The following is a 26,462-nucleotide window of genomic DNA, read 5'->3' as shown; positions in this document are numbered from 1 at the left end:
CAGTGGCGAGCCACCTCTGAAGGTCTCTGGCCTTGAGAACCCGATAGTCAGCTGCTCGTGATGGCATGGTCCCCGCCCCCAGCCCCACGGAGTGAAATGTAACTAGGTAAATTTAATCAAGAAAAATGCCAACATTCATTATTATACTAAGCTAGGAGCAAGCCATGTTGACTCAGTCTTGCACTGATACAGAGTAAGGCTACTTCATAGTAATTGTGATTTTAAGGTATTTCAGTAGAAGCAGATCAGCATTAACCCTCCCAAATGATAAATGAACTCTCTGTCAGCCAAACAACTTGGCAATTGTTGAAAAGTTATATTTCACAAGAGGAAACAAATAGGCTATGACTGAGTTATGTAATGTTTATGAGTGTTCGCAAAAATGGCAAAGCAATGCCAGTTTCTTTCCCTTTCAGAAGAGACTTTAATGTGACAGATTTGTGGTTAATTTGCATAAAACATGAAAGATGCCGTTTACAGAAATAGAACTGACAACCAGAAAGGGCTGTAAATGTAGCTGTCAAGTACAAGGCTGAAGGGAAACAGACAAATGCAGCAACAACACGCAACGATCCCAAAGCAAAAGGTACATTCCAAACACGCCGAACATAATGATGAGAAATTAAAGCCACGATCCTGATGGATCTTACTCTCAGGGGGAAAAGTTCAACATATAACAGTAGACAAGTTATCGTAACCCATTGAAACATCATGGATTATGCCTGGAAGAAACACTGATTAAGTGTGGTGGTCAAAATGCTGGACTACTGCCCGTTCAAATGCCCACTCAGCCAATGAGCTCCCCTTGGGTCAATCACTTTCAGCCTAGCCCTCCTAACGGGGTTCTTGGGCAGATAGATTGTTCGTGAAGGGCAATATCCTCTAATCTGATCTCTTGGTGGGTGGGATAAAAATCAAATTAAGCACAGGCTCCAGTCCCATTACACCAAATAAACATTTCTGAATGCACACTATCTTGTGGGCTCACCCTAGTCCAACACCACCCATCAGTTTCATGGTTCTTATGCACTGTTGCATCCGCCCAACGGTTGTATGTGATGCTCTGTTGGTGTTCTAATCCAATGCTTATTCAGTAGGTTGGAGGAAACATGTCTCCAGATTCTATTCCTCATTAAAACTTTATTGCCGCTTTGCATTTCCCCTCACCCCACTCCCAAAAAGTTTGCACCACCAACTAAGAACTAAGTTCCACAAGCAAACAGCAGTCATTAGATGTTTGGGAAGAGGCTGGAACAAGTGCCTGCCACCCTTTCACAAACAGCTAATTAATGCTGCCATCAATTTGTTGTCTGGGCTTTGCAGATGCTAGGAAATGCAGGTGTTTGCATATAGTTCTCAGCAAACCGAGGATACATATATTGAGCCCTCCTCCCACTTGCCTATGCCCTAGCTTGCTGGGGCAATGGCTTGGAATACGTTTGAGTGTGACAACGCTTGGTTTCTTATAAACATTAAGGCAGTCAACTGAGGAAAGAATACTTGAACACACCCACCCTGTTCCTCACTTCTCTACCAATAAACCTCTCTGTTGTAACTCTGCCTGTCTATATCCACCTCCTCACTCCTCTGTGGGCAGCAACGGCAGGGTAGTGGTGAGGGGAGGGTAGTGGCAGCAACAGCAGCAGGGTGGTAGTGGCTCCCCCCTCCTCCTGAGCTTCCCACAGAGGGCCAGTGGAGGCACATTTCTTGAGGAAAAGGCCAGCATTTTATAATAATAATAATAATAATAATAATAATAATAATAATAATAATAATAATAATAATCCAGAACAATATAGTTTTTAAAAATAAGCAAGAATGTTTTTGCCCCCACACTGATTAATCCACTAAAGTTTGAACTGAAAATGATTAAAGCTCTCGTTCCTTTTTAAAACACAAAAAGGAAGTCTTTTCATTAAAGATATAAAAGGAGAAAAAAGTGCACTTGGAATCTACTAAAGAGAAAAAGGAGATACATGCAATCTAAATAATCTTCAAATCAAAAGTGCTCAAAAGTTTTCAGAAGAACCTGAGATATTCTAATGGCTAGAAATTCTGAGCAGCATCCAAACATGCTAGACCTGTAACTCTGGATGCTGATCCTTTTGGGATGGGTGCCACTATCTTCTGTGTCAATCATTTTGTTAAACTCCCCAATGCTTTCACATCAAAGTGCTGAACATGATAGAAACAGAATTGTAGCTGGAACTTCTCATCTGCAATTGGCACAGTTTCACAATTCCATAAGCACTGCTGAAGCAGTATTTTAACATTGAATACAAACGTCTTACTGTCACTTTTGATTTTAAGCCTCAAAACATGACAAGATAACAGCTGACATTGCTTACCACCTAGATAAACCACTGAATTTGCCAGATATGAGGTTTCTTTGGCTCAAATGGGACAGGAAATTAGGACAGAGAAGCAGAGAAAATTATCTGATGAAATCAGGTAAATGCTGAGCTAGTAAGAAGGCTCTTAAGTGTTCTGCAAGATTATATTGTACCATCATTTTTTTAATCACAGAGTTTCACATTTTTTGGTGCATTGGTGAAATTTTAGTTTGTCCATTCACTTAATTGTGTCTTAATGTGTGGGGGTGGGGGTATTTGTGAGGAGTTAGTAATGTGTACCTGAGTTTCCTTGTCATTAAAAAAACTACTTAATTGCCTCCTTCACAAGAGTGTGTTAATGATGGCCAAGGATTTGATGATGAAAAAGACTGTATATAATACATGTAGACAGAGAGGGAAGCTGTTTTGATTTTGATGTGGATATGGAATGTGACACTGAATCTAGATCTGTAGAGTGGATTATTTATGTGAAGAGTCCTAGGCAGAGTCTGCACTTACTTTCTTTATTCCATTGTCAATCCTGTTGAATTCAGATAGCTTTGAATTCGATTCTTCCTCTCTCCCCCCGCTTCCCCATTGAAACAGGAAAGTCTTCTACACGTGGTTTGGGAGGCTCAGAAGGGGAGAGGAAGCCAAGCCTCTTTCTTTTCTTGAAAGGGGGGGGGGGGGAGAGGATCAAAAAAGGCAGAGAAAATCCAGGACTGACAGAAGTTGAGAGAAATTAGGGGCTTCTCCTTTAAGGCAAGTGTGTCACATGACCAGGTGTAGCTTGTCAGAGGTTCTCTACCACGGAGCTTTCTTTCACAATGGATATTCAGGCTTAAAAGCAGTCTGAGATATCGCACACTAAAGGTAGGGTCACTCCAGATCAATCCTTCTTGCTGCAGAAGGAAAATTAAAATCACCCAAAATCCAAACGGAAATCGCATTCTGTGTAGAGGGCACGGACTGAATCGATCTGGGGTTGGAATAAAAGCTCCGTGCAGTTTACACCCTACTTAGATTATCATGTTTCTGATGTCTAGATTCAGGTGCTGGCGGGGGGGGGGGTAACAGCACAGAGTACTATCCACACAACAACACAAAGTGTTTAAGTTATGTAAACAGCCCGTGAAGTAGTTTTAATGCCCTGAGCATCCTACTCAATAGTGCAGGTGGATAACCATGTTAGTGTATAGTAGTAGAACAAAACATCTGACAAAGTGAATTCTGACTCATGAAAGATTATGCTATGGAGAATTTTGTTGGTCATTAAGCTGCTACTGGACTCAACTTGTTACCCAACAATAAACACCTGAGATTAGTAGGAAAATTCTTGGTGGGCAGCTACCCTGGACAGTCACTAGAGGCCAGGAACAATCTGAGACAAGCATCCCTGGCAGCGTAGACACTACCCTAACTTGCTGTAGTCCTAACCTGAGCCAAGCCAGTTCTGACATGCTACAGAAACGTTACAGAAGAACACGGAAACAATATAGCAAAGCAAAAGAAATAATGAATCATGTGACCAAGATATGAACCTATATCTTTAGGAGCACGATGCAGAAGGGGTAATCCAGAGGAAATAATCCATGGTTAAATATGGTTCCTTTAATCGATTCAGAGTTCACTAATAGGCAACAGTACCTCAAACTGACCACTCACTTTGCTGCTGAGGAAATCCCCTTGAAACAAGGATTTACCGGAACCTTGTTCAGCTTTCAGCATCAGCATTCAGCATTGCTTAAAGGAGACATACTTGTCCATGGATTATTTTCTCTGGATTAATTTTGCTAGGATGAAGATTTTTTTAACATAATAAAGAGGCTTTTTACTTAGCCTTTTTTATTGTGCTCCTAGAGACATTGATTCATATCTTGGCCACACAATTTGTTGTTTCTTTAGCATTGTAATACTGTCAGCACTGCCAGGGCCCCTTGTAGCTTGTTCCAGGGAACTCTGAACATCCCAATCCATCCTTGCTCATTCTGAAGTACTGTAAGGCGGAACTGAGATAACTCACCTGGACTGTTTACGCACTGGGGACTTCACTGCCCCAGCTCCCATGCAAGAGCACAAATCGGGGGTGGATGAGGCACACCGGGCCAAATGCTCCCCCGTGTGGGTGCAGGAAGAGGTGGGGCAACTTGCCAGGACTAAAACTCCAGCCTGTAGCCTGGCATGAAACTTCTAGTGTGGTCCTGGACAGCGCAGGCTAGCTAATCTGGTCAGATCTTGAGAGTAAGCAGGGTTGACCCTAGTTAGTATTTGGATGGGAGACCACCAAAGAACACCGGGGTCCTACACAGAGACAGGTAATAGCAAACTACCTCTGAATATCTCTTGCTTTGAAACTACAGGGTTGCCATAAGTCAGCTGGGGCTTGATGGGATAAAGAGAAAGACTCAGCAAAGGGACAACATGTCTGCAACAGGACAATATTTATAAGTGGGTTCTGTGTTTAAACATGCTAGCAAACTAGGCCAAAACTTTGAGCCAGTTAATTATTAGTATTGAAAAAAATCTCTCAACTCTCTCTTTTTTTAGTCAAGATAATAATAAACAAAAAGAACAAGCTAACCCTAGAATCACTGAAAGACTGTATACAAGGAAAATCGATTCTCCTAATACTTCTCTAAAGGAAAAGGTAAAGGTATCCCCTGTGCAAGCACCGAGTCATGTCTGACCCTTGGGGTGACGCCCTCTAGCGTTTTCATGGCAGACTCAATACGGGGTGGTTTGCCAGTGCCTTCCCCAGTCATGACCGTTTCTCTAGCATGACTGAATAAATCAATTTCAAAGCTAATCAAATTTCAAATAACTATCTTAGGATGCTTTTTAAAAAGTTAGGGAACCCAATACACAAAGAGAGACTGAAATCACACATGTTCTTTGATACACCATTCACAGGCACAGTAATTCTTCTACGTGACACTTTTTATAGTCAAAGGGAAATCCACTATCTCAAAAATCTCATTATAATTTTATAATATAATGATTTTACTGATAAAAGAGACTGGTTCATAATATGATTCTATCAAATCATACATAGGTGTTTTGAGATTATATCTGATAATACTCATTAACTACTCAGGCAAGATTTAAAAGGCTATATTGAGCGGTTCATAAGTGATTAAAAGATAGTACTTCTTTCTTGTTCAACTTCATTCATTGGCTGCCAAAGATAAAAGATATTTTTCCTGACCATCTCGTGAATTCTCTACAAAGGGTGTTGAAAGTATAGAAGAACATACATGTACCATGTGTATCATGACAGGGCAATGGAGATTTATCTTGAACATAACCAGTGTAGGTTGTATGCAGAGTACCCGAATACAGTTCAGAGCAGGCAGGGAAGCCCCTTCAGCAATATGTTAGAGTATTTGTTTATTGTATGGCATGAGTGTTGAGAGCCAGCATAGTGTAGTGGTTAGGAGTGCCAACTTCTAACCTGGCCAGCCAGGTTTGATTCCTGTTCCTCCCCCATATGCAGCCAGCTGGGTGACCTTGGGCTCGCCACGGTGCTGATAAAGCTGTTCTGACCGAGCAGTGATATCAGCGCTCTCTCAGCCTCACCCACCCCACAGGGTGTCTGTTGTGGGGAGAGGAAAGGGAAGGCGACTGTAAGCTGCTTTGAGACTCTTTTGGGTAGAGAAAAGCAGCATGTAAGAACCAACTCTTCTTCATCCTCTTCTTCTTATATAGCCAGCAGATCCTAAGATGGTCTGGCTGCCAGGCAAGAAATGTTTGGCAGTGGTTTGCCATTGCCCCTCCCCATGTCATGACCCTGGTACTCCTTGGAGACTGCTCTTCCAAGTGCTAGCCTGGGCCGACCTTGATCAGCTTCTGAGATCTGACGGGATTGAGCTTGCCTGGGCTATCCAGGTCAGTGTCACTGAATTTTAGACTATTTTTTCTCCTCCTACACATTGCCATATATTTCCTGGCTGGGATCTCAGTAAATGCTCTGAATCAATTGTTCTTGTCAATTAAGGTAGATGGTGTCCGATCCTGTTTAAAATAATTTGGGTTTCTGGTACTACAGTTTTAATTGGCCATAGTCAATCATAATGAAATGTTGCTACGACTGAATGGCTAAAACTGTTTTGTTTTTTCTGCTGTGATGATCTGGATATGGGGTTTGAAATGGCCATTTATATCATGGTAACTGCTAAAAATCTCTTGTGGTGATAACTGAAATAGTACAGCAAGCTGCTCATCTTCAAGGAAATAGATATAGTAATATATATTACTCCATGTGGGTGGTTGTTACAAGCAACATGCTCCCCATTCAATTAAAGCAGTCACACGGAGCATTATTACGTGGCCACACTACATATAATAGTTTAAAAACACACAATGAATGCTGACTTAGGTATTCAAGGCAGAGCACTTTGAGGATTATGATGAGTCAGCTGTGTTGCATATGTTGATGGATCCCAAAGACAGAAACCCCAAAGACAGAAAATAATAGTAGTCTTCAAAACTATAAAACAATAAACATGAGCTTCTTTGACTGGTAACAGGGTCCATCTCCATGGTCTCAGTCTTGAACATGGTCCTTCTGCTTGTGAAGCATGTGGTCAGCCACTAAGATTACAGTAATGCTGTCTGCGACTACAGCATGCATGGAGAAGCAGCTGTTGCACCCTATTTTCACATCCTCAAACTGCTCCACAAAATCACTAAAAGCTCCATTCTGAAACTTACACATAGCTACATGATTTTACAGCAAAACCAACATGGGCCAGTTTCAGGATGAGACAACAATGGGGGTTGCTACCTCTGTGTCTCTCTGCACGTTGTGATTACAAAAATAAAGAACCTTGTGTACACCAATTCCACATGTGACCAAAAACTCTTGTGTTCTTCCTCAATAAATATTTTGTAAGGTATAGATGGAGACGTAACAAAAATATAGAGGTTGTCTCTCTACCATGAGCTGCCATTGCTTGATATATTCTTACAGCTAGTTGAAATTACCCTGACCTGGATGACCCTAGGGTAGCCTGATCTCATCAGATCTTGGGAACTAAGCAGGGTTGACCCTGGATGCAAGCCTCCAAGAAATACCAGTGTCCTGATGCAGAGGTAGGGAATGGCTAACAACCTCTGAACCTCTCCTGCCTGGAAAACCCCATGGGGACACTGTTAAGTCAGCTGTGACTTGACAACACTTTCCACCACCAGCAGCTGAGAGTACCATTCATCACTTTGAGCACAAGTTGAGCCATGACATATGCACCACAAATCTTGACTCAGAGCTTTGACAACACTCATCCCCATGCCAAAATAAAAATGTCCACCCAATCAGAACGATTGTATGAATGACACCTCAGGGAACAATCTTAGTCTATAGTAGCAAACTAAAACTGAAGAGCAATGGCACCTTAAATACTGGCAACATCCATTCCAGCATAAAGGGTGAGTCAGAGACAGCCAAAATAACAACAGCTGCACTGATAGAATTCTAAAACCAAAGAGGGAGGGAGAGGGAAAAAACGGAGGCCTATCCATAAGAGCTGGATTTATCCTGAGGCCATGGGGGAGACAATAATATAGATGGGATGCCTTTCCTAATCTCTGAACCTGACACATTAAATCATGTTATGGAAGATTCAGAAAGATGCATGTAACCTTAAATCTAACTTAATATTGGACAGAGCAACAATTTGGAATGGCTGAATTTTGAATCGTTTCAGATGATTGCATTGAACACAACAGGTTGGACCAGGAACTGCCTGCTGTGGGTCATTTTAATGTTCATCTCGTCCCCCAATGGATCCTAGGATTCCTTAGGGTTCCGAAGGGCTGTGGGATTGGTGTCTCCCCCACCGCCCCCTATGCAAGTGCCCTTCTTACTTCTGTCATCAGAGCTGCACTGATGGAAAAGGAGGCTATTTTGCCTCTCTCCACATCTACAGCATAGGCTTCCAAACAATGGTGCTATTAGTTGCTGTTGTTCTGTGAAACTAGGAATCAGTATTTCTGAGACTGGAAAGGCCTATTGTAGGGAGTGCAACATAGGAAAGATCCACAATCTTTGTTGGATCCGACCTAATAAATGCCCTGCAGCTGCTTTTTGGGATATGAGCTTCTTGGGTCCAGGCTTTTCCTTCAGCAGAGTTTCAATTGAAAGTGTATCACATTCAATTATCTTAAACTGATTTTAAATTTAAATTTTATGTTATTTTAATCATTGTATTCCTATACATAATGCTGTACACCACCCTAAGCTGGCTTCCTGGGAGAGCAGTATAGAAATCAATTAAATAAATACTGAAACCTCAATATTCTGTTGCTATTTTCCTGCTACCATCACCAGCAAGCAAAACAAAGCTGCCTGATCTGGCTGCTGAAAAAGCCTGTTGAATTGAGTTGTAAGATTCTTCCTACTAATTAAGAAAGGGAAAGAGACTCTGCTGTGTACTCTCTGATGTATTCTTGATATAATAATTATCTTATATTTGTGTTGCATTATATTGCTTCATAACATGATGACTCACTCAGCTATTGATAACTACGAACGCTTGACATTTATTCCTGTTCACTTATTGCATACGCTTATATATGTAATCTGCTGAGTAAGCCATGCAGACTGAATATTCAAGGTCAGCTCAAGGGTACACCCTATTTAACATCTCTGAAAGTAATGAGCTCAGAAAAAGAGAGATGACTTGGGGTGAAGATGTACATCCATCGGACAATATGGTAGACAATAGGTTGACCTACAATTCCTGTAAACATAGGTGGTATTCAATTTCACCAATCTCTGACTCTTCTCAAGTTATTCTTGGGGCTTCCTTGTTGCTTGGGAGAAGAATATCAAGAGGGTTTGGGGACTGCTGCACAAGGGGGAATTGACAAAAAGTGCCCTCTCCCCTGCATCTGTGGAGATTCTTTGCTCCATTCCCAGACATTTGTCTTCAGGACAGAGAATATGCTCTTCCATCACTTTTAGAATGAATGTCTGACTGCACCCTTAGAGGCTAAAGCTGTCCGATAACTTGATTTTTGTACTTCAGCTTTAAACTTGAAGAACTCTTCCAAAAAGGTAAGCCCTCAGTGAATTCACAGTGATACCACACAATGTAGCAAGTAGACATCAGAGGTTAGACTGGACACGCCTTGTTCCTGATTTTCTGTGGAGATGGGCAGGGCACTAATGCAGATTTACCTCTGGTACTATGTGGGATGGTGTTGAACAAGGATATCCAAATTCTAATGAGAAAATATTTGCCTTACATAGATTACGTAGGAGTTGATAAGGCCCAGTCACTTCTCCAGGAAGTGAAGCTACTAACACTGCATAGAAGAGACTGTCCACCTTCCAAATGCCAGTGGTGCACATCCACGCCTCACTTAGCAATACAGTGTTGCACCATTATATGCAGCAAGTATTCCACCTATTTTCTGCTAATTAATTTTGAAAGATCTAGTAATTTTTCATGGTCAATTCACACATTATATGGATAGCACATCAGGCATGCATATTCCATAGCTCTTGATGAACAACGTAAAATATGAATGTGAGATGGACATATTTGATGGATTGAAAGTTAGAGTTACTAAGAACAGTTCACAGAGACGTCGACAATCAAAGATTCAAATACAGACTTTCCCTTCTTCTCCATCTTACTACCAAAGCACCACATGACATAACAAACATAAAAGGGTGGATGAATACAAAAGCTTGCTATCCTAAGATTTATGGCCTATGTTAAACAAGGGACACTAACCATCTGGAATTTCACTCAGCAACAGCAATTCATCAATCAAGTTATCACCCATCTCCTAATTTGGCAAGGTTCCAGTTGGGATGCCACAGAACTCTTTGAATGTTTCAATCTTATCTCTGTTTTTATACCTTATTTGTGCTTTTCCCCAATGTCATGGAGAGCCGTGTCACGTGACATGTCAATCTTTCCTGTATTTTCCCGAACTGGAGTTGGGTCCCTCCACTCTGCCCCTCCCAGCTCATTTCCTTTGTGGTTTTGCTCAGGTGCTGTTCCAGCAAGTCCTCTGAAATGTAAATCATTATCTCTCTGTCCTTGCTTTGAGGTGTAACCATCTGGGCTAGCTCCTAGAGGCAGCTGGGGTAATCTGGCCTTGACGTGGGTTGTGACAGTCCATTATCTCACTGATTTCCAAACAACTGTGTGACAACTCCTGCTGTTCTTTCATCTCTCAGAATGGATTTTTATGTCCTAATGGAACAAACATGGATTTTACCTGGATTGAGCACCACTTTATGATACTTCAGCAAGGACACTACTACATCCAAAACCTATTCAGAACATTCACCATCTCACCTGAATCGTCTGAAAGGCAATGTCAAGCATCATCTGTATACTAGAGACACTTAATTCCATATCTCTAGCCTTATCCTCTCGATAGTTTCATGTCAATATTAAATAGTATTGGAAACAAGATGGAACCAAGCATTGTTTCTCAGCACTACTTTGTGATACCAGTCCATCTTGCAAAAATGGAACTACCAGATCATGATACTAATCTCAGACAACCAATACAGAAGGATACTATTGCTTACAATACCAAAAGCCATAAAGCAGTCCAGCAGAATCACAGGTTCAAATCATGGTTGTCTTTCTCCCATTTAAAATGTACAAGTCAGGGCAAGCTAGAAAGTCTGGGTTCCAAAATTGTGTCAAACACAGGACTGTCACATCAATAGTTTTCAACCTTTCCAGATCTGGCCTGGGAGCCTCCTTAGCCCTAGGGTGCACCACAGGACTCACAAAGCTGTGACCAAGTATCATTAAGACATGACAGATAGAAGGGAGAGATTACTCCAGTGGCATCAAACTCTAAACAGAGGACACTGCAGGAAAAGCACCTCACTATTTTGCTGCTCCTCTTATATATGTGCAATGAGAAATAGGGGGCATGGTGCCCTTTTTTGCTACACATTATGCCTGAGAACTAGCAGCTCTATGGAGACTTGATCCTCAGAGATAGTGCTTCACAAGTCATTTCGAGGTCCTGATTTAGGAGCTGAAATCCACTGATAATCTAATTCCGGGGTAGTCAAACTGCGGCCCTCCAGATGTCCACGGACTACAATTCCCATGAGCCCCTGCCAGCATTTGCTGGCAGGGGCTTATGGGGATTGTAGTCCATGGACATCTGGAGGGACGCAGTTTGACTACCCCTGATCTAACTCATCCAAGAAAGCCTGAAGTTGCATGGCCACTACGTTGCAGCATACGCTAAAGAGTCAGTCATTTGAGGACACGTTTACCAACACATCTTAGTGATCAGTACAGCAGAGTAGGTGTGGCATATATGTGTGTATTAAAAAAACACTCAGTTGGCCTTAGTTTTAGGGATGGACAACACCATTTCAGTACTCTCCAGTCAAGCGATGGAGAGTACTTGAGCAGATGTGGCCTATGCATCTGGTAGAAATTAATGCTAACTGTGCAGTTTTAAGAGAACAGGAATGCCCAGAGGAAAAGATATCATGACTTTCTCAGGGAACCTTATTGTACTCTTGGCTGTAAATTAGTGACAGTGAATCCTTAGAGTCACTTGCTCTGCAAACTGCAAGCTATTTATTTAAATCCTCCTCACAAAGAACATGTTAGGTTGTGACTAAATGCTGTGATATTTTCTCATTTAAAACGTGTAGCAGAAATGGTAAATGTTAAGGTATTTCCTCAGGTTAGCATTGAGCAAAATCCTGCCATTTGCTAGCATCTGCTACAGTCATATTTGACTTAATTTCAAGTACAATGAGAACCTGCTGAAGGGACATGCAAGCTAAACACAAAAGTTAATGTTAAACTTGACATTCATCCTGGCAATTTCACCAAGAGCCCATATGAAGCAACATTTTCTTCCTCTGCTGAGAATTAATCTACATTGGCATGAGTGTTGATACCATGCAATAAACTGAGCTCTATCCTGCATTAAACCACTGGAGACCAGATGAAACCACTGAATAATGAACATATCAAAAACAATTACTCTATTTGTAGTGATTCCTGGGTGACTTCCAGAAACTCTCAAGATTCAAGTCCCACCATGCAAGAAATATGCAAATGCAGGTGAAAACAGAACATATCTAGTGTACCTTGACAGCTAAGGTATGACCTGCTAGATATTATTGTCTTCCATTTTTTAAAAGGCCTACATTCCGTTTTAGGAGACAAATAGTTAGCCCTCCAGGAATGTATTTGTCTGTATCTACCACGAAGACAGTTACAAGAGGAAACTAGTCAGATTCTGCTGGAGAAATGCTCAGATAGATATTCTGTCCTTACTGGATTGCTATTTGTAATGCTAATCAAATTCTTACCAAGCAAAATCAGCCACAGCTCAGGTGTATCAAAACAATCATTTCCCATCCAGCCCTATTTGGGCTGCCAGTACCACTGGTAATCTTGTATTTACAGTTTCATATGCCAAAGATGATGAAACGCGTTCTAAACAGGTTTCTCATATTAAAGGACAGAACCTGAGTAGCTACGGAAAAGTCCAGACCTAAGATGGGCTTTGCTTCTCTATGAGAAAGAAGTACATGTTCTTTCTTGATTGAGTTTTAGTCTCCTGGAGCTTCCATGTCACAATCTCATGCCTCAGAACTTGGCTTTCAATTTGAATTCCTGGAATCCTTGACAGAATATCAATATCTTGACAGAAATATACCTTATGTCATGGGGCCAGAGACCTTATAGAAATATCTTCTTTTCTTTTAAATTAATTTGATTCCAAGTGATTTGCTTTCCTAATGATAAATCTGTAAAAATGAGTATGTCGATTTGAACTTGTGTCCATTTGTGTGTTTGAATTCTGTGCTGTGCATTTACCTTGCTGATAAATTAATATTTTGGTTTTACATAAGTGAATCATTCGATGCGTAAAGCCTATTTGTGGTGGGTAGTTCCCAATGGTATATCCGGGGTGGGGGGGTGAGGGCTTTCCCTCAAAAAACTTGTAGTTATCACAATGTGGAAAGTAAGTGTTCATGGGGATAACAAGTGACAAAGGAAAAAGGCTGCTGTCATTGGGCTAAGCTATGAAAGGAACAAAGTGCCCAGCATTAATCTTGATCTGCTTATGGTAGTATGGCAGCCACTGAGTTGCAGACAAGTCCTGTCAGTAAGGATGGTGAACAAAGTGGCTATGAAATACAAACTTGAAATCACAAGGGCAAAGGGGGGGGCTTTCTGAATTGTTACTGGGACCAGCAATACATGCAAGGTTAGGGTTTTGGTAAAGCTGCTTGTTGACCCCAGATCTCCCACACAAACCTCCTAGCAAACCTGCCATCATTTATTTTAATAGTTATTAAAACATTTTATCCCTCCTTTTCCTGTGGATCAAGGTATAGGCATTACCTTCATGCAGATTCATCAGCTAGTCTCTTCACACATTCCTTACATTACTTTCACTTTTTTTCCAAAAAAAATTTTCACAATAAATCTAATTTTGTAACAGGAACCAGACATTCATCTTCAAGTCCGTGCTATACCACCAGGAACCCTTAAATGTGCCAACAGATCTAATTTACTGCTTTCAGATTTTATGATTCTCTCTTCTGCTTCCTCAGTCCTTTCCTAGGTGACTTGCTAAGTGTTTGACATGATTGCTTAGCAGAATATTACAAAGGGAGTGGAAAACAATACCTTGTCTACCATTACCTCCACCAGCTTTGGTCAGAGGAGCCAATTCTATTCCAATTCTATCCCCTTAAAAAAAAATCTTCATTACTGGTTGAATAGGACTGAAAGGTGGCCAAATACCAATGAAAATAAAATTTCATATTTCAGCAACCAATTCATAAAATGGCAAGGCATTGCCAAGGAAGGACTTGTATGATAGGACACAGCATCCAGAACCAGTTTTAATCCGTGGGACTAAGGGTTAAAAAATACCCTTGATTTATTTTAAAACGTATTTTGTTTTTTTGCTGCTACTATAATAGGAAATGATAACGCTGTTCTATCAATGAGTAATAGTTTTTCCTTACTAAAATATAAATTCACCTCCTATTGTCTCAGGTCACCTATATTATTTATTTGAATTGTGCTTGGAAAGGAATCGACTAGCCTGAGCTAGAGTTTACTGTCCTCATCTAGCCCATTACCGCCTCCAAAGACTTGTTCTGAACATCCATTGACTCATCTGATTCTGCTGATACATAGGAGATGTGGCTGTTGTTTACGTAATACAGTTTGCTCCAAACCTCCAGATAGCATCACCAGTTTATTGTAAATGTTAAACAGCAGAGAGGACATGACGGAATCTTGTGGGCCTCAGAATAAATGCTACAGAGCCAAGCAACAGTTGCCCAGCAACACTTTCTGGTACCAATCAAACAGCGAAGCCCAGAACCCTGGAACAATATGTTCCAAACACATATCAACTAACCCATCCAGAGAATGTCATTGCTGCAGCTATCAGAACCCCCACCCATAAAAGGCTTCTACAATATTAACAGGGTCATAGTCCCCCTGTTGCTCTCCCAGCAAAGACTGTCCACACCAGAGAAACCAAGACAGTGTTAGTTCCAAAACCAGCCTGGATATTGAAAGGAAAAAGGTCCACCCCCTACCTCACCCCACCCCCCATTGCTGTACAGTTACTAGCAGTCTAACACCTATTTCCCCAAAGGGGAATATTTCCTAGCACCAAAAACTTATGGCTTCTTCAGGAAGCTTTTCATAACTGTCCCCTTCAGGGTGACAAAACCCTCTTCCTTCACTGAAACATCTGTTACTTCCTGGACCTAACCAGGAAACTCCCTTTGGCAAGATACAACAAGCTAAGATGGGCAAGGCTCAAACAATATTTTGCTAGCTGCACACTTTGTCAAATAACATCCATACATTTTAAGCCACAATACTGAGTACCCAGTGATCAAAAGAAACAATATATTTGCAAGATGAAGGACTGCATTTCCCCAGGAAAAAGAAACAAGGCTGATCAACGACTGAAAAGTGCATTAGTATGCTACCTGAAAAAATAGGATCCTGGCTTATTCACCCACAGGGAAACTGCTCAAAAATTAAGCAGAAGACTCACCTGTTCATATATGTCTTCTACAGTTACCATCTTCATTAACAAAACCATCAAGGAAAATAAGCCTGAAATCCTTTCTTGTTTTCTTCACAGGGCTCCCTAGTAAAATCTACTATTTATTCCTTTGCATTAGAGCAGCAGGTAAAGGAATGAACAAGTAGTCTGGTTTTCCCTGGATCAAAGAAAGAAAAGAGAGGTAATGGGACCAAAGTGTGACAAATGCAGCACATTTTCAAAATCAGCTCTTTGTTTTTTTTGTTGGGGGCTGAGTCGCAAGATGGGCAGAAAATTGTTGACATTTTCTTCTTGTTGTTAAGAACCTAGCAACTTCCAGCTATCTTGCTAGAGAATGTTTCCCACTCCCGTCCAGAGCCCCCCAAGAAATTAGTGGTCAAATAAACAGGAGATTTCCCATTTTCCCTCACTAACCCTCATTTGCTAGAGACTGAAGTTCTCCTGCAATTACAATTGATCTCCAGAGATCAGTTCCATTGGAAAGGATGACAGTTTTGGAGAGTGAACTCTACAACTTAATACCCCACTGAAGTTCCTCCCCAACCTTGCCCCTAAATCTCCAGGAGTTTTCGAACTGAGAGTTTACAATCATAAACCCAAACTGTATTTCTAACATTGCTTCATATTTAGTATAACTTCTGAAACAGATTCTTTAGTTCAGTCTTTCTCAACTTTTTTACCATTGAGAAACCTCTGAAATATTCTTCAGGCTTCAAGAAACCCCAGAAGTGGTACAATCATGCAGAATATGGTTGGGAAGCAGAGCTGTGTACATGCCCATATGGGGCCCTTCCCCTTCCCACCCCCTCCAGGCCCATCACTGGTCATTGGGGGGGGGCAGATCGACATGACCATATATGGTCATATCACCCGATAAATGTTTAACAAGTTCAAAAAATATATAACAAACTAATTAGCTCCCACCTATTTGGGAAACTCTTCCAGGGCCATCAAGAAACACCAGGGTTTCATGAAACCCTGATTAAGAAAGTCCGCTTTAGATGATGATCTGGACAAGCCGGAGACCACTCTGGGAGAAGAGATCAGGGGACACCCACCATCACTGCAGGAGGAAGGGGAGAGGTGGGGTAGTATGACCAAGAGCACAGAAAGATTATACACTGCCTACCCTTCATTTAGAATACTAGATAATGTGGGGTTTTCTAGATAGAAGAGATTTGATCTGGGGGGTGGGGCTCATGTGGGAGCAGAAAGTGTACAGACTCAAGGCACTGAGACTGGTTAAAGACTGAAGCTGTATTGTTATTACTATTATTTCAATTTATATCCCACCACTCTTTGTAGACTCATGGCGGGTTACATAAAACCAATAAAACCCCCAATAAAACAGTCACAACTCCTAATATCCTAAAACACAAGAGGCGGCATAGCCCTCATTCTTCCCCCATTCTACAGTCAATTGTCATAGGGTCAAGATTCGTAGAGTGGTATCACATTGGCTAGAGGAGGGGGCCCAATGTTCCTAGTCCTGGCCTCAACCAAAGACCTGGCAGAAGAGCTCCGTTTTGCAGGTCCTGAAAAACCAGGAACGTTCAGGGCCCTCAGCTCTTCCAGGAGCTCATTCCACCAGGTCAGGGCCAGGATCGAAAAAGCCCTGGATCAGATCAAGGCCAGGCATGCTTCTCTGGGGCCAGGGACCACCAGCAGATTAGCACCTACAGAGCAGAGGACCCAGCAATGGGCATAGTGAGCTAAAAGATCCCTCAGGTAGGCAGGGCCCAAGCCGTAAATGGACTTGAGGGTTAATACCAAAACTTTGAATCTGATCTGGGCCACAATGGGCAACCAATGCAGCTGCCTCAGTACAGGCTGGATGTGGGCCCTCCACAATGTGCCAGTCAGGGCCCTAACAGCTGCATTTTGCACCAGCTGTAATTTCCGAGTCAGAGACAAGGATAGGCCTGCATAGAGCAAGTTACAGAAATCTACTCTGGTTGTTGACTGTTGCATGGATCACTGTGGCTAAACAGTCCGAGGGCAAGTAGGGCGCTAATACCTCGCCTGGCAAAGATGGAAGAATGCAGTGCAGGCTACACCTGTGACCTGGGCCTCCATGTATGTAGACATTTTACTATGGGGGGAAAAACACTTCTACTTACTCTACTTCATGTATAGCTAATTCAAAACTCATTCAAATCCCATGTATTTTTGGAAATCTCAGTTTATTAGGATCATAATATGGTATGGGAATTGTGTGAACATACCATTTGTCATTCAACAGTATGACATTCAAAAAGTTATATAAATTATAATGTGCTCATTAGTAGGAATACTTAAGTTTTCCTAGGAATTAGATTTATTTATTTATTTATTTAGATTTTTATACCGCCCTTCCCTACGGCTCTGGGAGGTTTACATAAAACATTTGGGAACATTTACATAGAACACTATCAAAATCAGTATAACAGTATAACAATAACAACAACACACCAACTAGAACAGCACTTCACAATAACTTTGACACCCATCAGCAGGTTCGATCTCTCAGTCTGGGTAGGGGGAGGACCTGTAGAAGTTATGGGTCACTCGGCCCCACCAAATGCCTGGTGGAAGATCTCCTTTTTGCAGGCCCTGCAGAATTGTGGGAGTTCCGGCAGGGCTCTGATCTCTTTGGGGAGCTTATTCCACCAGGTGGGGGCCAGGATTGAAAAGGCCCTGGCCCTTGTTGAGGTCCGACGTGCCTCTTTAGGGCCAGCGATCCGTAGCCAGTTGGAGGTGGCGGAGCGTAGAGCTTTTCTGGGATTATAGGCAGGGAAGCGGTCTTAAAGGTGACTACCAAAACCTTAAGCTTAATCCAGAATTGAACTGGGAGCCAGCCGAGTTCTTGGAGTACCAGCCGGATATGAGATCTCCATGATGTCTTAGTGAGAATTCTGGCCACGGCGTTGTGCACTAGTTGTAGTTTCCGGATCACGGATAAGGGTAGGCCTGCGTAGAGCGAGTTGCAGAAGTCCAGTCTAGAGGTGACCATCGCATAGATCACTGTGGCTAGGTGATCTGGTTCCAGGTAGGGCGCTAGCAGTTTGGCTTGGCGGAGGTGGTAAAATGCCAGCTGTGCAACCTTTGTTACCTGGGCTTCCACTGTAAGGGAAGCATCCAGGATCACGCCCAGATTCCTGGCGGAGTGAGTTGCTAGGAGCTGCACACCGTCCAGGGTGGGCAGGCGTGCTTCCTCCCATGGTCCCTTCCTACCCAACCACAGGACTTCCATCTTTGCAGGGTTGAGCTTCAGATGACTCTGCTTGATCCATTTTGTCACTGCTTCCAGGCATCTGGCTAAAGATTCTGGGGGGGGGGGGGAGTCAGGGCAGTCACCCATCAGGAGGAAGAGCTGGGTGTCATCTGCGTATTGGTGGCAACCCAGCCCAAACCTCCGCACCAGCTGAGCAAGAGGGTGCATGAAGATATTAAATAGGATAGGATAGAGGACTGCTCCTTGTGGGAGTCCATATGTGAGCTGGTGACGGCTAGATACTCTTTCTCCTATTGCTACCCTCTGTCCGCGACCCTGGAGGAAGGAGATTAGCTATTTGAGGGCTGTCCCCCGTATCCCAGCGTCAGCAAGGTGGTGAGCTAGGAGCTCATGATCGACTGTGTCAAACGCTGCTGACAGAACTAATAGTATCAGCAGTGCTGGGTCCAGTTGGCGGCGGAGGTAATCCATCTGGGCGACTAGTGCTGTCTCCACCCCATGGCTAGGCTGGAAGCCCGACTGAAATGGGTCAAGGGCTGAAGTTTCTTCCAGGAATGCTGATATTTGGCCCGCAGCAGCCCTTTCAACCAACTTCCCCAGAAATGCCAGATGTGTTTAGTGGTTTGAGCACTAGAAAATGCAGTCTGCAATCCTAAGGACATCTCCCTGGGAATACATCCCACTGAATAACATGAGGCTTACTTCTAAGTAAACCTGCTCAGTACTCCTGCCATATCCTTGAAAAGATGTGTTTCTTTGAGAAAAACATCTCAATCCTGTGCATCAGATAAGCTTTGGTATTCTAGAAAGGCTTTTAACACAGAGAGGACAGCCACTTAAAAAACGACTAAATGAAAGTGGTGTTCTAATTTAGTTTGTGGAGACCTTGGAGGCCATATGCAAAGGCAAGAGTTCAGATATTAATGTTAATACACAAACTCTCTTGTAACATTAGTGTAAGAGTTGCTTTTAGAACACAGTAGGCTAAAGCAGATGTAAACAATGTACGACTGTAAGTATGCTGAGCCGGCAGCTCCTTCTTCTTTCGAGAGAGCTGCCACACAACCGGTTTAACACAAAAAAGCATCTTTCAGTCCAGTCACTGTAGATGGAACAAAATTGTTCTGTCCCCACAAACCATTTAGAAGATCAAAGGCTCTGTGCTGCAACAGAAATAACAACTAAGGTGCAGTAACTGGTACACTTACTGATAATTGCCCAGCTAACACCCTCCTCCAAAAAGGCCTACAAACACCTGACAGAATGTAATACAATGAGGCTGGTCTAAAATCAGAGAGGTAGGACGACATCTAGAAAGAGTCACACACACTTAGTCCTTGAGCACTAAAATGGGAAATGCAGGAAAAAGGACAGAGTGGGTACTCCGAAAAATTAGCTCCCTTTCCCCCATCACTTTGTAATAAGTATTTTCAGTTTTGTTTACATTACACAAGACCCAAGCCGTATATTAGTGTTGTACATGCATTAACATAATTAGTCCACACACCTTAAGCATAAGGTTGGCATTACAGACAACTAACAGTTGTTACATTACAAGGTGAGCTACCAGTTTTCCCTCTCAATTAGAATAAATGCAATTAACAACATTTCATTGGTCTAGCAACATATTGTTTGAAATTACATTGAATGGCTCCATCCTACAGGCTTATCTTAAAGAGGCATGTCAGGGCAGGAAGCCTATGACAACAGAATGACAATGCTTCTTACAGTGCTGTGCTAAACCGAGTAACACCCCTCTAAGTCAACGGTCTTAGGAGAATGTAACTCTACTTAGGATAAGGACAAAGTCTGAGTCCAGTGGCATCTTTAAGGCCCACAAAGTTTTATTCTGGGCACAAGATTCTGAGTGCCCGCACACTTCTTCACTTCTGCCTAAGAGGGCATTGTAAATGTCTCCTCAATAGACCTTAAGGGTTTGGAAACTGCTCTGTCCAAACAGCCTTCAGAGCCTGAAGGTGGTATCCTTCCCTTCTTGAGACAGGGCAGATGTGTGTGACTGCATGAAGAAGCTGCTATTTAAATGCCAGAAAAGCAGAGCAGCACTGCAATCCGTTGGCTGAAGTACCCTGGGATGCTGGATCTCCACCACCACCACCACCACCACCACCACCACCACCACCACCACCACCACCACCACCTACCTGAATATCTGAAATGGTGTGGTAGATCCATTGCCCTGTAGGAATCCTCCTTTGCCTCCCCCCTGTGCTCCAACTGTGTACTTGTAAATAAAGCAAGTTCTGCAAAAACAGTGTTAAGTCTCCAGCTCTCTCCTCCAAAGGGAGTGATGCCAACTTCTCACCGCTTGGGAAAAGCAGAGAGTGAAGCCCCAAATACCTGATCACTACGAGCATAATGGAGGCAAGTTATCCTGGCAAAGAAAATCCTCTCCCTTCCCTTGCCCTGTGACTACCAGACTCTGGTGTGTTAGCTGGGGAAAAAATCTGCCTTTATTTATATGAACTGAAAGCTTGTGTCAGGCAGACCCTCTCTAGATTGGTTCCATCTCGCAGGTGTTCATAACTGGCAACTGGCTCCTGTTATCTTGCTTGAGATAATTAGTTCTGAGTGGTTTCTCAGTGGAACAGGCTTCCTCGGGAGGTGGTGGGCTCTCCATCTTTGGAAATTTTAAACAGAGGCTAGATAGCCATCTGACGGAGAGGCTGATTCTGTGAAGGCTTAAGGGGTGGCAGGTTACAGTGGATGAGCAATAGGGTTGTGAGTGTCCTGCATAGTGCAGGGGGTTGGACTAGATGACCCAGGAGGTCCCTTCAAACTCTATGATTCTATTATTCTACCTAATGTCTCCGGATGTGAAGGGGTAATTTTCTGGAGGGCTCCAGCAAAGAGGGGTCCTAATTGATCTAAAAAAGCTATCTGTCTCTGATGGGCCTAAAACTATATCTAGTCTGGTGTTTGATCCAGGGGTATGCTAACTTGGATTTTCTATGGCCCACTTCTATGGTTTTGCTGCAGAAATGTAGCTTAGACTTTTGAATTGTGGCCTGCATGTGCAAGAATGTTGGGATGTACCACCAGATCCAGATTTCTGAGTTTCAGGCAGAAAGCTAGCTTTATTATTTTGTGTTGCTTGTTTTAGACTGATGTGCTGCATTTTAAAAATAAATTAATAATTTTCCCTAAATTATTTCTAATGAACTTAAAATATTCTCCCCATTCTCCCTTTTCCTTACCCAAAGTGGCCCTGGGGAACTTCCATTTGCTCTGCTGAGAGCTGCACCTGTACTGACAGTGCTGGCAGTTTCCCTTTCTAAGCCACCTTTCCTGACTATACCTGTTCATACTGGGGTCCCACACGTGCCAGGAAAGTACGGAGTAGATCCATATTTGTCAGCTTGGTGTAGCGATTAAGAGCAGCAGCTTCTAATCTGGACAGCCAGGTTTGATTCCCCACTCCTCAACATGCAGTCAGCGGGGTGACCTTGGGCTAGTCACAGTTCTGTTAGGGCTGTTCTCACAGAGCAGTTTCTCTCAGAGCTCTCTCAGCCTCACCTACCTCACTGGGTGTCTGTTGTGGGGAGAGGAAGGGAAGGCGATTGTAAGCCACTTTGAGATACCCCTGGGTTAATGAAAATCAAGGTATATAAACCAACATTATTCTTCTACCTCAGAAAAACTTCCCATGCAGTTAGGCCCTTTAAGAGCTTGTAAACTGTCACCACAGTATGAGATTAAAGGTATTAACCTAATTCTTCTGTAATGTCAGTAGGAGAGTTATCTCTCATCCTGGTTGCCATGAGCCATCCTGCTGTTTTTCCAGAGCTCCCTTTCAGCTGGTGGTTACATGCACAAGCTTCTACCCAAGTTTTTAGTACGTAAAGGGCTTATTGATGCATTGGAGGGGGGTGGCATGAACCAGGGAACTAGCTGTAAAAACAAAAAGGCAGTAAATTAGGATTTTGCAGACAGCCAGGAACATCAAGTTTTATAACAAGGGTTTGTGGCAAAAATTGCTGCGAGGGAAAAAAATTAAAATGCTGCAGGGGAATTTTATCTAAGAATATATCATGAGACAGGCTATTTAGGGACTTAAATTACACAGGAGAGGCTGGCAAGGGACACATACACTAAGGACAAACACAACAGCAATTAAATGTTAAATATAAGGTGCCTGAATCTTTTATATAGTACGCAACCTGCAAGGCAGTGCAAAGTGAAGTAATTAGGGCCAACTAACCAGAACACATGTGGGAGGCATTTGGAGGAAAAAGGAGATTCAGAGCTGTTCAATGGGAGTAAAGGGAAGATTTCAATAAGAAGCGACGCTCAGGGACCTCTTAGTACTTTGGGAAAATATTTGGAACCAGACCAGGAACATAAACTCAGACCCAATAACATCTGTCTGGGTGAATGCCAACATGCATGGCACCAATAAATAGGCCCTGTTTTCTACGGCTCATTTCACTAAAGGCAATGGGATGACAAGTAGGAAATATGGGGAAACATGGTGGCTGGGATAGAAAGTGATTGGTTATTAACAGAGGCCCATGATAGGTCTATAAGGCTGCTTGCTGATTGGCTGTCAACTGGGACCTGGTGATCTCTAACAAGAATTCAGGATTCTAGTCTTGCTCCAAGCTTCAGTTTGGTGTAGTGGTTAGGAGTGCGGACTTCTAATCTGGCATGCCGGGTTCGATTCTGCATTCTCCCACATGCAGCCAGCTGGGTGACCTTGAGCTCGCCACTGATAAAACTGTTCTGACCGAGCAGTGATATCAGGGCTCTTTCAGCCTCACCCACCCCACAGGGTGTCTGTTGTGGGGAGAGGAAAGGGAAGGCGAATGTAAGCCGCTTTGAGCCTCCTTCGGGTAGGGAAAAGCGGCATATAAGAACCAACTCTTCTTCTTCAGGATTCAGAAAGTTCACAGACACAACAGTTATGAAAAGAATATTAAAAGCCATTAGATGGAGGAATTTTGTTTCATACTTTTTGAGCTTCACTGTTGCTCATACGTCTATTCTAATTGAAGAAGAATGGAACTGAGGCACTGTCAAGCAACTTAAAGTTTCATGTACTGAAGTATTCATTCTGGAGTATCTGTCAGTGGAGATAATACATTTTAAAATACCTAATTAACTTTCTAATAGCAAATATGTCGGCTGTCCTAATGAAAACAAGGCAGGAAAACCAGAGTATGGGATTAAATATTGGTTTTCCAGACCCTCTGGGAATTTACTTGATTTTCACAACCATATTTAATATGATCAAGTGGCTGTGAGGTGAATGTTACCTGTTAACATCCCCTTTTCCACTTTGTACCCCACAGAATACGCTCTATTCACCATAAAAAATTATCTCATAGCCCCCATATCTCACCCCCATAACTGTTCTCATTCTTTTTCATTCTGCACCCCCTTCTGTGTCATTCTTGCCTCCCTATTTCAAATCTCTCTCTGCATATGTTACTCATTTTCCATTCCATATACTTTAACACTATTTCTTTTTTGCTTTTCCTCAACTTTCTCTTCTTCACTGAACATCACTTAAGGTTTTCATTTGTCCAGCTATTCACACACTACACAGGTGAGCCCCTCAGGATGATAAAACTGACTCAACAGGCAAGAAAAAATGGTGCCAACGGCACATGTGTTCTCCAAAACCAGGGAAAGGAGGAACAACATTCTCCTAACTGCCACTACTAAGGTGGTGGTCTTAAGATATTCCCACAAAGAAGAGCCACTGGACTGCCAATTAAAGTTCTTTGGCATACCCAGGGAGGGACCACAATCTGCCTCATGAGCCTTATGCTGCATAGTCCTGAGATCAAAATCATCCTTAAACTTGAAAAAAATGAATCAGTTACTGGGAGTTTTTTTTGAAGGGTTAGTTGTAGATACAGTTGAGATCACGACTCTGCAATGGAACTGGCTAGGTGACCTAAAGACAGGTATTCTCACCCAGCCTAACCTACCTTGCAGGATTGTTGTGAGAAAATGGAGGGCAGAGATCCACATATACTGCCCTTGCATGAAAGGTGGAATGAAAATGCATGAAATGCTTTATAAAAGGAAACTGTCACATTACAAAAGCCTGTTTTCTAAAAAAAAAGAAAAAAAGAAAGGACAGAGGCAGAGAAATTAAGGGGCAGCATGCCCAGAGAAAACTGCAGCCATGGAGTGAAACAATGAGCCCCACAGGTTTATTTTGGCCAACTAGCCACTTCTCTGCCTATAAACATTTGGCTCTATTTGTATCCAGAGTTTCTACACTAGTTTTTGAGTCAGTATCATTTATTTGCTCGTGACTACTGGTCACTTCAGAACAGGGAAGCAAATGTTATGCTTGTATTATAGCAAACATACATATTAAAACACCCACAATCACATATATGCAAGTTCCAATGTAAACCGTACAAACTAGTGACAATTGTCAGGTAATGGTGTTGGCTAGGTGATTAGGTAAGATCGATGGTCTCCATAACAACATTAGCATCTCTAGTGAAGGTACCAGGGCCAGGAAACAATTGTCTGAGATCTGGGAGCCAGCGGAAGAAAGCACTAATGATCGGACTTAATAAAAAGCAGGTTCATTTGTTAGCTAAGGTCAACATGGCAAGCATCTGAGCCAATGGAAGAATCTAATTTGTGCCTTGCTTTCTCTGTATAATCATTTGCACACAGTTATGTAATATTTCTAAGTTTACTAAGTCTAATTAAATGCAGAAAATGGAGCATAATTCTTTAAAAGACTACAGTATAAGATAATGATGAGCCTCATTTATTTATTAATTATATATTTATATGGTTAATTCCAACTAGTCTCACACTTTTAGCCTGATTGACCTCATAGAGTAGTTATCAGGGTAAAATGGAGGAAGGAAAAATACTATTAAGATAAAATTTAACATTTTGTTTTTGGCTATTACAAATTTCCTTATAAATAATTCAAAAAAGGACAGCATAATGAACATAATATTGGCTTCAGGAATGCGAACTTGCAGGTTTTCTTCTGCTTCTTTGTTTAGAATCAATGCATTTTTTAAAAATCAGGCCTAAGAATTGCTCTCTTTGTTATGTAGTCTAAATGTCACATTCTGTGCATCAACATCCCATCCAACACCATGCCTTACAATTTTGAATGATACACTGGAGACACACTAGAACAAATGGCAAACAACTGAATGGCCACTGAATGTAATACGGACGTCTGGCATGACTATTAAAAATAATGGGAATTACACCAACTGGTTATAAGCATGAAAATCAGTGGAAACACTCAAAGATACTGGTAGAAACAAAACATGAATTATATTTCCAGCACACCACTTTGCAATATTACTTGGATGTATTATTTACAGGGCTGGCCAGTTGTAATGGTTACAGTATCAGATGAGGAGGACCTGTAAGAATCAGGCTCATATCTTTGCCATGTCATGGAATCTCACCAGGTAATCCCAAACTTCTTGGCCTAACCTATCTTGCAATACCGTTGTTTTAGATAAAGCTGAGGATGTTTAGACAGGATAAAGCTGAGGACGGGAAAAAGACAGGATAAGGAGTAAAGAGGGCTATGCATTTTTTTTTAAATCTTTTCATATTTCTGGTGTCAATTTTATATTAGATAAAGCAACACGGTCACCGTGTAATAAACCTGATGCTCTTCATGGTCGGAATACCGCCTTTCACAGCGCCTCCTAGATAGCAAATTCCCGCACACATGTTGGCCTATTCTGCACACAATAGATAATGCACTTTCAGTGCACTTTAGAGGTCGGTTCTCTTGTTCTGCACAGGAAAATCCAACTGCCAAAGCACACTGAAATTGCATTATCCTATGTGTGCCGAATGGGTTTTGGCCTCTCATCCCGTTC

General features: G+C 42.2%; 1 long non-coding RNA gene across 3 annotated transcripts in view; it reads right to left on the bottom strand.

The window, feature by feature from the left end:
* Positions 1 to 26,462, bottom strand: part of LOC143838308 (uncharacterized) — a 29,987-nt gene that overhangs the window by 2,861 nt on the left and 664 nt on the right. For 2 of the 3 annotated variants that reach the window (XR_013231327.1, XR_013231326.1), the window contains exon 2: positions 15,384 to 15,552. This is a non-coding gene — a long non-coding RNA (uncharacterized LOC143838308). Of the gene's footprint in view, positions 1 to 15,383; positions 15,553 to 16,319; positions 16,459 to 26,462 lie in introns of all 3 variants that reach the window. The other variant, XR_013231328.1, reaches the window with a different exon arrangement.

This window comes from Paroedura picta, chromosome 5 (genome assembly GCF_049243985.1).
Source record: "Paroedura picta isolate Pp20150507F chromosome 5, Ppicta_v3.0, whole genome shotgun sequence".
Lineage (NCBI taxonomy): Eukaryota > Metazoa > Chordata > Lepidosauria > Squamata > Gekkonidae > Paroedura > Paroedura picta.
Note: the sequence above shows the minus strand (reverse complement) of the source record. Positions and strands in the feature narration are given on the sequence as shown.